General features: G+C 39.0%; 1 protein-coding gene and 1 pseudogene across 1 annotated transcript in view; one reads left to right on the top strand and one right to left on the bottom strand.

Annotated features, from left to right (window-relative positions):
- The window catches only part of LOC144455310 (WD repeat-containing protein 70-like), an 83,101-nt pseudogene extending 75,137 nt beyond the window's left edge, over positions 1-7,964 (top strand).
- The window catches only part of STPG2 (sperm tail PG-rich repeat containing 2), a 543,661-nt gene that overhangs the window by 131,452 nt on the left and 395,805 nt on the right, over positions 1-16,404 (bottom strand).

Genomic DNA, 16,404 nt, shown 5'->3' with positions numbered 1-16,404 from the left:
AATCACAAGGGACTTAATAAGGCTAAACTGCTTACATTCCTACATGGGAAAATGATACTTATAACTCATAAAAACTTTCTCATTATTAGGGCACTTAGAAGGAGCATACATAGAGGGCACAGGTGTGAGTTGAATAGGAGGAAATGCTTTCTAAAAAATAAAATTAAGGGGGTAAGAGAGGACTGTGCTGGGAGAAGGAGAAAGGGAGAGGTAGAATGGAGTAAATTATCTCACATAAAAGAGCCAACAAAAAGCTTTTAGAGTTGACAGGAAGAGGGGGAAGGTAAGGGGAAATGAGTGAACCTGCTCTCATCAGAAATGGCTCAAAGAGAGGAAAACATACACACTCAATTGGGTATAGAAATCTGTCTTATCTTCCAGAAAGTAGGAGGAGAAATGGATAATAGAAATGGGGGAGGGTGAGTGATAGAATGCAGGGTAGATTGGAGGAGGGGAAGTCAGAAGCAAAACACTTTTGAGGAAGGCCAGGATGAAAGGAGAGAGAGACAGAGAACAGAATAAACGGGATAAATGTAAAACCCAAAGGTTTAAAAATGAATAGTAAATATTATGTTTGCATGCAACTTTGGAAAAATAAAATACCAAATAAAAAAAAAAGTTAGTATGTTCAATATGGAAAAAAACTCTTGAAAACTTGCCAATCTTGTTTCCCATGTGACAACTTAATCAATTATTTTTTTACATCTGAAATGTTACCATGATACTTTGGTTTGATGATGAAAAACACAATCAGTAGAACCAGAATTAAAACCATTTTAAGAGAGTATTTTTATTCATTTTAGATAATAGCAAATACCAACAAATAACAAAACAAATACCTAAAAGTATTGATTAAAAGTTTGCTTTCGAGAAGCAAGTATTAAAGAAAAAAAAATCTATTAATTCAGGGGGGGAAACATACATAAAATCCAACCCAAGCATTTAATTACATGATCAAAGTAAAAGAAAACTAAAAGTCTAAAATCAATTATTCAAAATAGAAATGGATATACAGAGCAATCAGTATGTGAGCCTAGAATCTTGGGAATGCCTTCTTATAGGATTCTAACAGAAATAACAGAAATCAAAGTCATAAGTTAAAATGGAGTTAGAAAAACACAATCTGAAGCAAGTCTTTTTAATATCCCTACTGAAACAAACAAATATGGCTAAAGTAAGGCTGATTATTACAAGAAAAACTGAGAAGGAATAAGATTCCATGAGGTCCTGAGGTAGATTGTGTGTGAAATAGCAGTCAAATTAAAAACCTACAACTTTCCTTAGACCCCCCAGGATCTCCAGACAGAGCAGAAAGGGCACCAATGGACCCAATGCCCAAAACAATAATAACAAATTAATAAAAAGAGTTAAATTTTAAAAAAGAACAAACCAATGCTCCCTTCTTATGCTGTGCTCATCTACAGACTGGAACTCTATTCTAGTCAAGGCAGCAAGGAGTAAGGGGAGAGAACTTTAAAGTAACTTCACCCTGGTAAATCCTTGATCCCTTTCAAAGAGTTCCACTTAAGGTATGATAGTGGAGTTGGCATCATTTATTGGCCTAGTTAACATCATCAAAATATGTTAGTTTCTAGCCAGACAGCAGTGGTTTTCTTCTCTGTGATTATCAAATAACAGAAACTTCTACCTTCCTGGAATCTTAAGTAAAAACTTAATTTGCAAACAACTAGAAAACAGTATATTTCTATATCCAGATGTATGTATGTATATATACACACACATACACACACGCACACACATATGTACATATACATATAAGTGTATATGTTATATACAGGCATAGATATGTATTGCATACATAGAGTGTGTGTGCGTACCACAGGAATAGTTTGGACACATTATGCCTTAGACTTGCCCCTGGAGTAGAAAAGGAAGAAAAACCACATTTGAGACAAAAGGCTGCATTGCAACTTCAGACAACCTAAAAGAAGCAAAAAGCATTTCAGTGGTATGAGACCAATTAAAAGAACCCATATTTGAGGGGAACCTCATACCTCAGGAAGCAGAAACAATCTTACATGCATTCTAACTGCATTCTTAGCAGAGAAAGTTAAAAAAAATTTCACTGCATAGACATAGATCTTTTTAATATAGACCCAAAGTGAGTCTATTGCTTGGAAACATTTAAAATCAGCCATGTGGTTTGCTCCTATTTTTAACACAGGAGAATGATGAGAAGTGATGCTACCTGATTATTAAAGAGCTTCCAAGAGTAAGAGCTCTCTCTACTCTTAAGTGTATGTGAGTGACTTGCATACCAAAACTTCCAAGAGCTCCCGTACAAATTTCTGCCCCGAATATTGGAAAGTATAAAGTGGCAAAAATGCCATAAAAGTGTGACTATAATACATATGAATCCTTTTATGTGAGTACTAGTTATAGGCACTACATAAAAATTGCTGGAGCAGCAGATAGTTTGAATAGCAAGGCTTGGTGTTCTGTGCTTAATAATAGGTGTTACTACACATAAGGGACAAAAGAACAAAACAGACAAGCAAAAGGGCAAATGGAAAGAAAGGCCAACTTTTCAGAAACTCATACATTCTCCAGAAGAAAGCATGGAGGTCAGGCTGACTTAGGGATACCCATCTTTTCTCGAGGTTCCCTGCATAAAATTAATAACAATAGCACTTATAGAATGCTTTAAGGTTTGCAAAGTGCTTTACATTTGTTAGCTCATGTGATCCTCACAACAATCCTGCAAAGTAGATGCTATTATTATTCTCATTTTATAGATAAAGAAACTGAGGCAGAAGAGGTTAAGCAACTTGCCTAGGTCACACAGCTAGTAAGTGATTAAGGTAGGATTTGAAATTGAACTTTCTGACTCCAGATCCAATATTCTTCCCATTCTTCCTCATGTAGAAAAACTAACCATTGGAGTAGAAAAGAGGGAAGTGGAGTGACACTCCCATTCTTTTGGGTGGTTTTACTGTAATTTTTAATTTTTTTACTGTACTTTACTATAATTCCACTTTTGAGTGAGTGAATTTTTTTTTTAAATATTCCTATGATAACCCTAAATCTCTTCTCTTTTCCTTCTCTCTTTCTTCTCTCTTGCTCTCCCTTTCCCTAAGGCTGAAAGTAATGCCTCAGTAGTCTTTGTACTTTCTTCTCTCTTGATTGGGCCTGTCTTGCAGTGGCAAGGACTGTCTAGAGAATCCCAGGCACACGGACAATTTTTGCAGCCTGTTCCATCCACTACCCCAAACCCCATAGCTATCAAAACTGTGTTAGGAGATTTTTCTTGGAGCAGGTAGCAAGCAATTTTTTCAGTGATAATACTGGGACAGAATGTGACACAGCCTAGAGGAGGGGTTAAGAGGAAGAGAAGCATCCCAGTTACTTTTTTGTCCCTCCACACATATGAACAGACCCCTAGATAGTCAATAACATGTATTGAACTCTTTGTATACAAAGAGTGTTGCTTCATAATATTGCACAGAGACGTCTTGCTGTTCTTATGCCATGGCCTAAGGATTCCAGATAGTTACACACTAGACTAGATCATTACACAGCAATCTTCACTCCCAACAAGTGGCCCAAACCTGGACTAATGAGCCATTAGGGTTCTTTGGTCCACAGAATCACAGCTCTTTAGCTGGAAAGAATATCTTGCCCATACCCCTCATTTTACAGATGAAGAAACTAAATCCTAGAGGAGATATGTGACTTGCCCACGATCATACGAGTAATAAATATCAAAAGTAGGACCTGACCCTATGCCCTCTAGCCCCAGAGCTAGCACGCCCTCCACTGCTGTTTGGAAGTCTGGAAAACAACAAATTCTGAGCCTAGGTTAACTTTCCATTCTTTGGAGCCTTGATTAGCCTAGGGCTCGTAAAGTCCTGTAATAGAGCTCTGGAGACTGAACTACAGAATGGTATCCAGATACTCAGAAACTTCAGAAATCAAGGACAATCCATCCCTCCACCAACATCTGGAGCCAATGCAAGGTGCCTTGGCTCTACCTCAGATGCAAGTACCAGCATGGGGGGAGGGGGTCAGGCCTTTGGGAGGCACACTTTCTGCCCCAGCACTGCCTTGTCTTATTTCCTGCCTCATTCTATGGCTACCCCCTGGCCTGCCGCCCCTTTGCCCCTATGCCTTCCCATAGGGAGGACTAACCATTGTACCCATAAGCATGGGAACTTATGATATACACTGGGTCTGAGATCAGTGACAAGAGGAACGCACAGTTTCTACTGGTCACCGCTGCCCTCTTCCTCATCCCACTTACTAAAGTTAGAGGTAGTCTTTTCCAATCCCTATCAATCATTTCCATCAGGCTACCTTGATCCCTTCTCTGTCGTATGTTGCACTGGAAATTTTGCTGGATTTTGAGATGGATAATGTTGAATTTGAATCCTGGCATAGAACATATTCTGAAAATGTGCTCCAACCTTCACTGGAAATGACAATTTAAGTCCCTACCCTAGGGCTGCTACATCAACATTAATAGGTCTTGTTGTATTCTTGAGGGGTTGAAGATGTTTTTCTAATGCTATAGTTATTGAACCTCTCTCTATCTGTGTGTCCTCCACCATGATTATCTGTTGATGCTAGACTTATTAAGGTTCACTTTGGTGATTTTTCCCTTAGATACACTAAGGGTGACTTTCTTCACTGTGTCTAGTTTGTTCTCATTTTCTGATACAGACGCTGAGTCGGCTGTTCTGGAGACATTAGACTAGGAAGTAGATGAGAAGTCCAAAATCCTCCAACCCTCCAAAGTTCACAAGGTTAAACTTCTCCTCTAGATCAGGGCTGGTTGAGGAAGTAATCTGAGACCATGATGGAGCCCAGGCTCAAGAATCTTCTCCCTATTCCACCCTCTCCCCACAAACACATAGGAGTAATTTCTTCTCATGGGTTTGACACTTTGTCTCCCTTCCACAGCCAGACACTCAAATTTCTGATTCTAAATTACCTTGATAGCTTTATACATACCCCTACAGGGAGTGACCAACTCCCCAACTAATCTGGACAGAATCCCTACCATATCTAGTTGACATGATGTTGATTAATTGATTTAATGGCAATAGCCTCACCTGAATAATGTATCTGGGCTAAGTGGGGTGAAGTAACTGATTGGTTGAATCAACTGATCTGTACCCAAACACTGGATAAATCACTTCATTTGTGATCTTAGGAAAGTCACTTGACATCTCTAGATTATCAGTTCCTTCATGAATAAAACAAGGAAGTTAAACTACATGCATTCTAAGATCCTTTTCAGGTTCACATCTATGAACCTATAAAAACAATTAAAAAAATGTTTATTAAACATCTATTAAGTGCCAGGCACTGGGTCGGGTAGTGAATCCCATGATATCTTAATCTCTATTCCTTCCATTTTCTGGTGCTCACTAACATCTGACTTTCCCCTAAAAACATTTTAGCACCCTCTCTATGGCTGTCTCTGCTCCTTTTCTCAAAACCCTGAAATAAGGGTGGGTGGAAGAAATGGTATATTCTTTGCCCTCAAAGCCTCTGCCTGCCAACATCACCTAGCAACGACCTTTAATGTTCACTCCAGCTTATAAACAGGTATCTTTTAAAGGAAAAAAATCTAATCTATCAATAGCCATATGAAAAATTACCTAAATCATTAATAATTAGAAAAATGAATATTAAAGCAACTCTGAGGTTCCATCTCATACCCATCAGATTGGCAAAGTTAACGCCCCCAAAATAACAAGAATTAAAGGACCTGCTGAAAAACATGCACATGAATGCACTGTTGGGGAGCTGTGAAAATGGTCTAAACATTCTGGAAAACAATTTGTAACTATGCCCCAAAAGTTACTAATACTACATACTACAGTTTGACCCAGAGTCACTACTAGGACCAAACAGTCAAAAAGATTAAAGAAAGAAGAAAAACATCCATACATACAAAAATATTTTAATTTGTAGCAGCTCTTCTTTGCAATATCAAAGAAGCAGAAATTAAAGTAATGTCTACCAATTGAAGAATGACTGAACAAATCATGGCATATGAATGTGAGCTAATATTATCATGCCATAAGAAATAACAAGAGGAATGATTTCAGAGCAACCTAGGAAGGCTTGCCTGTTCAGATGCAGAATAAAGTGAGCACAACCAAGAAAACAATTTATACAATTAAAACAACATTGTAAAGGCATAATTCTTTGAAAGATGTGAGAACTCTGATCAATGCAAAGAACAACTATGATTCTATAGAACTGATGACGATGCATGCTACCACCCTCTGGCAGAGAAGTGATAAACTTACATTTTTGTACATGTACAATATTGAGAATTTGCTTGCTGTGGCTATGCCTATTTGTTATAGCATCTTGTTTTTCTTTTCTTTTTTTTTCCAATAAGGAAGAGGAGAAAAATCTTGTTAATTTTTTTAATGACATTCTTAATTTTGAAAAAAGTTGACTCCATCCTGTCTAGATCCTTTATCTTGCCATCATCTAGGGACCTCTGTGTCTCTTTCTCCTCCACAGTAAGTTCAATACCTGGTTCAGTCTTTTTTTCTGCCACAGTCCTCATCCCCTTCAAACACACTGGCCTTCTAATTCCTCCAACCTACTCAACTTTGATGATCTCCGTTCCCAGCCTAACTCAAAAACACACAGTGTTGGTCAAGCCTTCTTATCCCCACCACCATCCTTTCAACTGAATTAGTCCCAGGGACCAGAGTTCTTAGCTACCGAGAGGTTGCTAGTACTTCAAAGTGCAGAATGGGAGTTGATGCCTTGGGGCAACTTTGGGCTGAAGCAGGCCTCCATGGTTCACACTTCTCTACTGGGATAATATCACAGTCCCTTAAAACTGCACTACCATTTTGAAATACAGATAAGGAGAACCCTGCCTGTCATAGTAAACTACCACATGCCGCAACAATCCATAACTTCCAAGAACACAGGCTAATTAGTCAGAGGTTTCAGTGCCTCACTGGTTAGTAGATTAATATGGAAACTCTACATGGTGCTACGTAAAATGCTGTGCACCAGCAACTCACAGAGGCAGAGGGTTTGCTTCTGAGAACTGCATGTAGAGAGTGAAGATATTTTAACTCAGTTCCATTCCCCACTTCCATGCTTGAAGTGCTACCTTCCACACAGTATCTTTCCCAATCTTTTCAGATGCTAGTTTTTCTCCCTCCCGTCTCCAAATTATGTTGCATTTATTTTGATGTAGCAGATGAATCAGGGACAACCTTTCATCATTTTGATGAGTCTCCCTAATCAATCTAATGGGTTTATAGGGAATTCACCTCTGTTAGAAGGGGCACCTGTCATAGAGATAACCATGTACCCAACACTATAGTAGGACAATACATAAAAAAATGCCTAGTTATTAAGGTTGCTTCAAAGATGATTCAACACTGAGTGTGTGTGTGTGTGTGTGTGTGTGTGTGTGTGTGTGTGTGTGTGTATTCTTTGAGGAACTGAAATACATGATGTTCTTTATTCCTTTTAGAAACATTCCCTTCCCCTATGTTTTTCTCCTTAACTTGGAACAGAAGTACACAACAATGGGAGACACATAATTGCTATATGAGCCACACTCAGGGGTGGGGAGCCTAGTTTGGATTCAGTCAAGGGGCTGTACTTGAGGACCTAGAAGGCCACATTTGGCCTCAAGGCTGCAGGTTCCCCAGCCCTGGGTAGGGTCTGTTGAAGTCCAACTCCTGGCTGCTTTCTTCTCTCTTTCCGTTTTCTTTGGTGACCTCAGGTTGTCAAGTACCAAACCTGAGGATGGGTCATTTCCAGACTTGGGAGTTACTCCCCAGTTCCAAAAATGCCGAGTTGCTGTGCCCATCAATGGCAACAATGAGAGGGATGATTTTCTTAACAACAAGCTTCTGGAGAAGCGGGCCACCAAAAGGAGGCTTGTCTGCAGCTGGAGAATTAAAGCCACAGCCTGGAGAGGAGATCTAGATCTTGCCAACCCTCCATGACAAGGTCTAGGGATTGCTCTAATGGTGCAGGTCTGAGGCCAACATTCAATAAGTTCCACAAAGCTTTTTTTGTTTGTTTTCTCAAACCTTCATATGGAGTCTAATGAATGAGAAGGAATGATTTTGAGCATTTTATGCTGCTTGAACTTGTTTATGTACATCTTTGAGTCTTTCATACATTATGTATTTTCTGTAAAGAAGGAAATAAAAGCAACCCCATGCCTGATGCTCATATTGTATATGGAGTAATCTGTGGGGAAAAGGGAGGAGGAGACCCTAGCCGTACCTTTGTTTTAGAGATTTTCCCAGGGTTTTATTTTGTCTTAATTTACTGTTTTATTTTTCCCCAATTACACGTAAAAACAATTTTAACTTTTTTTTTTCAAATTTTGAATTCTAAATCCTCTCCCTCCTTCCCTCCCTCCTTCATTGAGAAGGCAAACAATTTGATATATGTTATACATGTGTAGTCACATAAAACACATTTCCATGTAAGTCATGCTGTGAAGGAAAACAACACACACACACACACACAAAACCCCACCAAAAAAACAGGGTTTTATTTTGGAACGATGCCAAGGTCAGAGAGAGGCCCTTACTCCATGTCATTCCACTACTCAATAAATTGCTGTGGATCCCTTCTGGATCAAATGTAAAATCCTGTTGGGCTTCTCAAACCCTTCGCAGTCTGACTCCCTCCTGCCTCTCCGTTCTTACACTTTACACCCCGTCACATTATCTACAATCCAGTGTCACTGGCCTCCTCACTGTTCCTCACACAAGACACCCAGCTCCCAAGTGTGAGTCTCTTCACTGGCTGTTCCTATGCCCGGGCCTCTCTCAATCCCCATCTCTGCTTCCTAGTGCAGTTAACTGCCGTCAAGTCTCAGCTAATACCCACCTTCTGCAAGAGGCATTTCAACATCCTCCTTAATCTTAGCACCTTCTCTCTGAGCCTGCCCCTAATTTATTCTCTATTTTGCTCGTTTGCACATTTTTTGGGGTTTTTTGGGGTTTTTTTATTTTGCTTTGTTTTTTGCATGTTGTCTCCTCCTCAGACTCTGAGCATCTTGAGAGCAGGAATTTTTTTTTTTTTGCCTTTCTTTGTATTGCTAATGCTTAGCACAGTGCCTGACACACAGCAGGCATTTAACAAATGCTAGCTGACAGAGCGACTGAGGCTTTCCCTGAATGTCTCATTATGCTGGAATGTGCTGGCAAATTTTAACAAACAGCTCTTTGAAGAAAAAAAAAGCATACACAACACACTTTTTAAGTTTAATCTGCATTATTAACATTTTCTATATTCCATTCTTAAGTCCAGACAATGAACAAAACAATAAATCAATTCCTGACTTGTAGCATTTGCTGATTTCTGAGGTATAAATGCTCACACTGTACATTTAATAATCAGCTCCAGTGAGCCCTTATGAGCTGGCTCCAGGAAACCTCAACATTCACACGTCACTATTTCAGTTTAGGAGACTACCATACTTCTAGTACAGTGCTTTGTAAACTCAGAGCCATTTTGATTTCCTTCTTCACCTCCTATATCAAATCATTTACTAAGTTTAATCAATTCTACTTCCATACCACCACTCATATCCATCTCTTCCCGCCGCACCGTCAGGCTTCAAATACATTAGTTACTCCCATTCCCCTTTTTCTGATATGATTTGATCAGCCTGAGAAGCTCCCTTAAGCCAAAACCTGTTTTAAGTTCAGGGCTTATAAGCACTGACAGATAGAGTTCTGACATTCTGTTTGTAATTTTGCTGCATGGTCCATTGGCTAGCTCTTGGTCAAGACAGATCTAAGCAATTACTTCAGAGTAGTAATGTTCCTAAAATGACCTTGAATACCAAGAAGACAATTACTTATAAATATAACCATTGTAGCTCAATTTCATGTTAGTTTTGTTTTAAATCTAAAACTTAGCAGAATATAGATATAACCAATAAGCACTTAGGGGACCATAGCCTACTCACTTTGGGCTATAAACTTTCTACAAATCCCATAAGGGAACGTTATCTAGCAGCAAGCAGGATGGCGCTAAAGATGTAAAGTAAGAATATTTTCCTGATACAGGAAAGGCAAACATAAACACAGGTCAGATCTAGAGCAGCAACCCCTCTGGTTACTTTGTTTTATGGCAGCCCTTAAACAAGGCACATAATAAAAAGTAAGATACGCTTGAATCATGCACTGACTGGTTTTATTTCTCACATAACAAACCCATCAAACTTTGTGAAGACTATTCTTTAAGTTGCAATGTGGCAAAATCCACAGATATAAAAGTCATAATTTGTATATACAACACTGGGTGATTCAGCAGCAAAGCTCTCCCTTGCTTAGCTACTTTCTAACACAATTTACGTTAGTGTAAAAGTCTTTTTAAGTGATCATGCCCTTCACTTCTGAAAACACATGCATGTCTTAGCTGCACTGACAGAGGCTACTATTTCCTCTCTCCCTGGAAATGCAAAGGGTCAGAAGGCATAATACTTTAAGACTAGGAAAGGTGGCTGAAAATTATTGTTCTAAGAAAATTTAAAAAAAAATTACGGATGTCCTCTAAACTTATTTTATGACGTCTAAGCACTAATCAATATGGCATTTAAGGTTATAGAATTATTACTGTCTATTCTATCACTATAAGATGATATCTTAACAGAGTACTACTCTAATAGAGCAGAAGATCTGTGTTCTGTTCCTGGCATTAATAAAAATATTTGACAATTATAAATAAAATACTAAATTTAATATGCTCCTTTAAAAAGTTGTTAAAAATCACTATTAATTGTTAGCATCTGATAGTCAATTGAGTCTTCTAAAAATAAGGGATGATATTTTTAAACTTAACAAAAGAAACCACTTAGATAATCTACAGTTTGGATAGAAGGGGGGAAAAGGAATACATACACATCTGATCTGAGGCAGCAAGGTGTCATTGATTCAGGGAGACCTGAGTTGCATCTCACTTATACTGGCAACATCGACTTTTCAGAGGGAGGGAGTGCTGGGTGTCAGGAGATAGCAGCCCTACTGGTGTGATGAATGTGATGAGAGACCCAGAAGCAGTCCTAATGCCACCTCAATCCCAGGTCAGAGCATGGGACAGAAAACAATGAGAAAGACTCTCAGACGGGCAAGAAATCTTGGAGGGCTAGAGGGTTAGATATACACAGAGGGCAAACTGACAAGCTACTCTTTCTGCTTTTCAGAGAAGTAGGGGTTCTGGGAACTACCAACTCTGGAAATTCTTCCAGTGATCCCCGTCATCTAGTTTCATGGGAATTTGCTAATCTTGCCTGATGAAGTTTGTCTACCACTGCCCACGGTAATATAATTTTTCAATGGCCTAGGCAATTCCCTAAGATAAAATTTGGAGAAGGTGCTTTTCCAAATTGTTTGAGGGAGTTCCTCACATGAAAGACTTTACACTAATGAAATCACTGGTCTGGGCAAAATACGTGTGTCTGTGTCACAGCAAGTAAACAAATATTTATTAAGGACCTACCACATGCCAATCACTGAACACACACAAAAACAGGGGAAAAAATAATTCCTGCTTTCAAAGGCTATGATAGAGGCAGCATATTTACAACTATATACAAGCAAGATATAAACAAAATAAATTGAAGACAATCTTGGAGGACAAGCTCAAATATTAAAGAGAACTGGGAAAGGCTACTTATAGAAGATCAGAATTTAGCTGAGATTTGAAGGGAACCAGGGAAGTCAAGAGGCAGAAATGAGGAGGGAAAGTGTTCCAAGCATGGGGAGCAGCCAGTAAAAATACCTAGTGTTGGAAGGGGAGTGTTATGTGTAAAGATCAACAAAGAAGTCAAGGTCACTAGATCTTAGAGTATATTGAGAGGATTAAGGTGTAAGAAGATAGTAAAACATAAAATTTTATATTTGATCCTGGAGTTAATAGGGAACCACTGGAGTAGAAGGAATAGGGGAGTGACATGATTGGCCTTGTGCTTTGGGAAGACTAATTTGACAGATGGAGGATGGACTGCAGTGTGGAGAACCATGAGGCAGAGAGTCCAACTAGCAGGCTATTGCAATAGTCTAGGAGTGAAGTGATAAGGGCCTGCATGAAGGTGCTGGAAGTTTCAGAGGAGAGAAGGGGCATATTGGAGAGAGATTATGAAAGCAGAAATGACAATACTTGGTAACTGATTACATATGGGAGGTTAGAGAGGAACAGCACTTAGGTTGTGAGTCTGGGTAACTGGTTGGATGGTGAGACCTTCAACAGTAATCAAGAATTTGGGAACACGGAGGGAAGGCTGCAGAAAAATATGATGAGTTCAGTTTAAGAGATGTTAAGTTTAAGATGTCTATGGGACATCCAGTTACAGATATGCAACAGGCAGTTGGAGATATATAGAGGAAAGGGAGAAGTTAGGGCTGGACAGATAGATCTAAGAGTCATCTAGAGATGATAATTAGATGAATGGGACCCAATTACTTCAGCAAATGAACTTGTCTAGAAGGAGAAAAATAGAAGGCTCAGGACAGAGCCTTAGAAGATACCACAGAGAGCGGGCACAACCTGGATGAAGATCCAGCAAAAGAGATTGAGAAGGAGCTGTCAGGTAAGTAGGAAGAGCACTAGGGAATATCAGAGAAGAGACAGTATCAAGGAGAAGAAGTGATCAGCAGTGCTAAAGGCTATATAGAGAGATCAAGAAGGATAAAGGTTGAGAAAAGGAGATTAATTAGATCTGGCCATTAAAAGATCACTAATAACTTTGGAAAGAGTAGTTTCAGTTGAATAATGACATCAGAAGAAGGCCTACAAAGAGTTAAAAATAGTGAGAGGAAAAAAGTTGGCAGCAGCAGTCATAAATGGCCTTCCCAAGAAGTTTAGTCACAAAAAGGAGAGATATTGGAATACAGCTAGTGAAAAGACAGTGAAGACAGGTTAAACGAGGTGGTTTTTTGAGGATGGGGGAGACATGAGCATGTTTGTAAGCAATAGGGAAGTAGCCAGTAGACAAGATGAAATTGAAAATAAGTGAGACAGTGGGAATGATAGAGGGCTAATCTGCTGGAGAAAATGAGATAGAATGGGATCATTTGTGCACATAGATTTGCCTTGGCAAGGATAAAGACCACTTGTTGATGCAAGATAGGAGTGAAGGAGATAGTAGGAGGAGAGGTGAGAGCTCTTGCAAATGACCTCAATTTTTTCAGTGAGTGAAATATGTGTTTGCATGTAGACAAACATAAAGTGCCATCATTTATTTAACTTCTTAAAATATTTGTAATCTCTAGGATTAAACACACTGAAAGCACTGAAAGCCCTTTGTAGCCAGGTTGCAAACCACCTTTATACTTCTTACTCCCCTCTGGGCACTCCTTACTCTAAGAAAGTGACCCTCCTTGCTATTAGTAGTACACAACACTCTATCACTGCTCTCTGTGCTTCTGCATAGGCTGGGCCATGCCTGGAATATCTCCCCCCCCCAATATCTCTGCCTCCTAGATCCACAGCATCCGTCAGAGGGTAGCCTGAGCATCACTTCCTACATGGAGCCCTTCCCAATCCCTCCCGTGGCTCAGACTGTTCCTGAAAATTATTTGTATTTGCTTCTAAAATGTAGGCTCACATCTAATGCAGTGTAGGGAAGATGTAGACACTTAATAAATGTTTGCTGATTGACTGAGTAGTTGGTTCACTGGGGAGATGTCAGTGGGTGTCAGAAGAGTGACGTGGGCTCCCATAATGGCCATAATGTGCATGACATGCTGATGTGTCAGGGACAGGCCACAAGGAATTACCAATCCCTGAATCTGATTAAAGAGCTCAGCAAATGGGATAACTGCTAATTAGAGAGCATTCTATGAAAATGTATTTTTTGTTAAATCAAGGGTACAAAATGCATTACTATGGAAAGTGCAAGTCCAAAAAGCAGTATAATAAAAGAATCCATAGCATAAATGTGTTCAACCTGATACTACAGCAAGCCTGGATGAAGAAGCTCTATAAAGAGTCAAGAGCTTATTTTTTAAGAGGTATATAAAATCTTTTCAGGGCACCAGGAAACCATTAAGTAAATGAGCTGTTCCAGGGCACTAAATAGAACACCACATGCAGAAAATGTTCATTTATCCAACCTGAATGAGCTGAATATAAACATACCATTATAGTACTCACCATGATTTCCAACAGAAAAAGGTTAAATGGTGTAGAAGATGCCTCCACAATCACTGTAAGGCAACCTCAGAGCAGGGAAGTTGGTGACTTAGACTGAGGGCCCCCATTTTATGTCATTCTGATGTTTTCTCACGCGTGTGCTGCCTACCCTCAAACTCTTACCTGCTACCTGTGCAAAATATTTCTAATGTTGAACCATTTACATTACGACCTTTATCTTTATTTTAAAATTGATTTTATTTATATCTTCTGATTTGACCCTTACTACTTAAAGATATCACTTTACCTTTATTTACTACCCACATCTCTTAGTCTAATACCATGTAGTATTCTAGGCTATCAGTTATAAGATGGTTCAGTATTATTATCATTCCATTGATGAGGAAGCAGTTGTACATTAAATTAGGGCTCAGAAATTACCAAGCAAAAAGAAGCATATGACTGGTAGAGTATTCCAACCAGGCTACCATCTGCTCTCACTTCTTCCCCATCTCCTCCAGCAAGCACAGATGCTGCCTTTCCCACCTTCCTTGACTTTGCTCAACTATCCACTTTGTCTTGGACTTTCTGGAGAGAGGGAGTGCTGGGTGTCAGGAGATAGAGGCCTTCCTGCAATGATGAGCATGATAAGAGACCCAGAAACAGTCCCAATGCCACCTCAATCCTGGGTCAGAGCATGGGACAGAAAAGTGTGTAAAAGGCTCTCAGAGAGGCAAGAAATCTTGGAGGTTTGGATATGAACAGAGGGCAAAACCACAACCTCCTCTTTCTGTTCTTCAGAGAAGTAGGGATTTTGGGACCTATCGACTTTGGAAATCTTCCCAGTGATTCCAGTGATTTCGTCTCATGGGGATTTGCTGATCTCGCCCTATGAAGTTTGTCTGCCACTGCCCGTGATAATATAAATGTACAAATTTCCATAAACATATACCACCAGCTAACAATTATGTAAAGGTTTGCAAAGCAGCTTTACATATATAATCTCATGTACACACCACAACCATACTGTGAGTAGGTAACTAGAGGAGGCATTGTCCTCACTGCACAGATTAGAAAATAGGTTCAGAAAAGTTAAGTGAATTGATCATAGTGACGCACCTAAAAACGTAGGAAACAGGATTTGAACCCAGATCTCACTCGATGGCGAGTATAATTTCTCAGGTACCATGCTGCTTCTCATGATGCCATGTATGATAAAACAATGCAAAAGAAGAATGGGAAATGAGGAAAAAAACAGAGAATAAAAGGACAAAGAAGGCTCACTTGCTTACTTGCACATACTCTCTAAATTGCAAGATGAAGAATATAAATAAGATATTAGAATATAAATAAGAATTATTTGATTCTGAGGTAACAGAAACTTTCTCCGCTCTGCATACATTGCTGGGATATTTAACACGGATTCATAAGACGAATAAAAGATTTTGAGAAAATATTTTCCATGAAATTTTTTAATTGCCCAAGCAGAAATTATCAGTCATTGAATAAGTGGCTAGTGAGGCTCACCTTTGTATACACATTGTAGTGGTTATGAGGAATCAAAATTAATTATAATGAATTTTTAAAAGACAATTAATTATAATTAAGTAAAAAGAAGGCACAATTCTTGTCCTAAGAGAGTTTACAATCTAAGTGAAGAGATAAAAGAAACACAATTCAATAACTACGTAATGGTGGCCAATTCTGTGTTCAGAATTGTGCATGAAACTGACTAAATGTACTAAGAATTCAGAAATTCAGAAAAAGGAGGGAATAGAGTGAGTGGTTTTACTAAGAGAAAGATTCATGAAGAAAGTGGGACTTGGATGGTCCTGGAAGGATGAAAAGGGTTTAGATACAAAGGAAGGAATGGGGGAATAGAATGAGTAATGCTCTGAAGGCAAGAATAGCATGGCATGTGCAGGTGACAATGAACAGAACTGTCAAATTAGATTAGAAAATGCTTGTTGGAAAATCATGGAAAATTAGGTTAGCTATGCAAGGCAGAGATAGGTCATAGATCACTTTCAAAGATAGGTAGATTAAATGTATTAGACAATAGGGAGTCATTCTAGGTACTTGAGCACATTTTGAAATGAAGAAAATAATGTTTAGGAAGATGATTCTGGTAGTGATATACAGCATGAGCTGCACTGGAAAAAAAAGTATATCTGTATTCCTAAGCGAATACAAAAGCCAAAGATAATTCTGAATATGGGGAAATGAATGGATTAATACATTTTTAAACCCCACAATCTGATATTGTAAGAAAACCTTCTTATAAAA

The sequence above is a fragment of the Phascolarctos cinereus genome, unplaced genomic scaffold, assembly GCF_003287225.1.
Source record: "Phascolarctos cinereus isolate Bilbo 61053 unplaced genomic scaffold, phaCin_HiC Scaffold_9;HRSCAF=440, whole genome shotgun sequence".
NCBI classification, from domain to species: Eukaryota; Metazoa; Chordata; class Mammalia; order Diprotodontia; family Phascolarctidae; genus Phascolarctos; species Phascolarctos cinereus.
The sequence above is the reverse complement of the archived record's forward strand: the minus strand, read 5'-3'. Positions and strand labels throughout refer to the sequence as shown.